This window comes from Marmota marmota, unplaced genomic scaffold (genome assembly GCF_001458135.2).
Source record: "Marmota marmota marmota unplaced genomic scaffold, marMar, whole genome shotgun sequence".
NCBI classification, from domain to species: domain Eukaryota; kingdom Metazoa; phylum Chordata; class Mammalia; order Rodentia; family Sciuridae; genus Marmota; species Marmota marmota.
This window is the reverse complement of record NW_026000082.1, coordinates 19,788,958-19,790,377: the sequence shown is the minus strand read 5'-3', so window position 1 is coordinate 19,790,377 and position 1,420 is coordinate 19,788,958. Positions and strand designations below refer to the sequence as shown.

The window sequence follows — 1,420 nt, the reverse complement described above, 5'->3', positions numbered from 1 at the left end:
ACAGATTGTGGCAAGCTGACTGTAATTTCTTGCCCTTTTTTTTTTTTTTTTTTTTTTTTTTGTACCAGGGATTGAATCCAGGAGCACTTGACCATTGAGCCACATCCCCAGCCCTATTTGTATTATATTTAGAAACAGGGTCTCACTCAGTTGCTTAGCGCCTTGCCTTTGCTAAGGCTGGCTTTGAATTCGCAGTTCTCCTATCTCAGCCTCTCAAGCTTCTGCGATCCCAGGCAAGTGCCACTGCACCTGACAATTTTTGCTTTTTAATAAAATGAAAATGCATTGCTGAAATGAAAACAAACAGACTGGTCCAGGACCCAGAGATATCTAAAGAAAAACAGGCCCCATTGTTTTAGTGAGGTGCCTTTATGAGACAGCATAGAGTATATAAGCACATAGATTTTGAAGTTAGGTTACTTGTCTTCATCTTGGCTCTAACACTGCCTAGTATGTGACCTGGAGCAATTTACCCCACCTCTCTATTTCTTGGTCACCTTAATTATGAAATGCTGATAATTAAAGTACTTACCTCATAAGATGGGGATGGGGGGATGATGATTTTGCTGTTGTTGTAGGCTGATCCCTGCTAGCTTTTCATGGTCATCTTCTTCCTCCTGCCCACCACTTCCTCCTCCTTCCCCTAATCAGCCACTTTCTCAGTCCCATCCCTCTTCCTTTACTGCCTGAGTTCAGGTCAGTATCTTCCCTCATTCACTTGTGCTCTGATGCTTCCATTGCACTCCACACCTCCCTCTGTCTCAGCTTTCTTCTTCAGTTTCAGGACATAGGTATACAGGAGAGGCATATTCATAAGTCTAAGAAATGAAAATTCAAGAAGATATATAAGAGAGCTAAGCATGTAGCTCAGTGGTGGAGCACTTGCCTAGCATGGTGAGGCCCTAGATTCAATCCCTACTTCTGTCAAAAAAACAAAACAAGGGGCTGAGGTTGTGGCTTAGTGGTAGAATACTTGCCTAGCACGTGCGAGGCACTGGGTTCGGTCCTCAGCACCACATAAAAATAAAATAAGTAAAATAAAGATACTGTGTCCAACTACAACTTAAAAAAATATTTAAAACAAAACAAAACAGTGGAATGATTGAGGATCAAGGCAAGGCAGGAAGACTGGGTCAGATGAGAGGTTAACAGGTAGGAAGGAGAGTTAGAAGGTAAAGTAGCCTAGTGACTGTGATTTATTCCAAGAGTCCCTCAAAAGGGAAGCACTAATCTTGACCCTTGACCTCTTTTCTCCCTAAGGAGGTTTTTGTTTTTTTCAGGGCCTCAGGTGTACTTTTATTCCAGGTGTCTGGAAGGAGTAATTGAATCACCTGTCTCTCTCCCAGATAAATGTGGCAGGCTTGTTGCTTCTGAAGAAAAGTTCCTAGGAAAGGAGTTCTGCTCCTCTGGTTTTCAGCCT

The 1,420-nt window shown here is 42.5% G+C and overlaps 1 long non-coding RNA gene across 1 annotated transcript in view; it reads right to left on the bottom strand.

Moving 5' to 3' along the window:
• LOC125610392 overlaps window positions 1-825 on the bottom strand; it is a 53,800-nt gene extending 52,975 nt beyond the window's left edge. Inside the window, exon 1 of the long non-coding RNA XR_007340416.1 lies at window positions 533-825. This is a non-coding gene — a long non-coding RNA (uncharacterized LOC125610392). The remainder of the gene's footprint in view (window positions 1-532) is intronic.
• Between the last annotated feature and the right edge of the window lie 595 nt (window positions 826-1,420).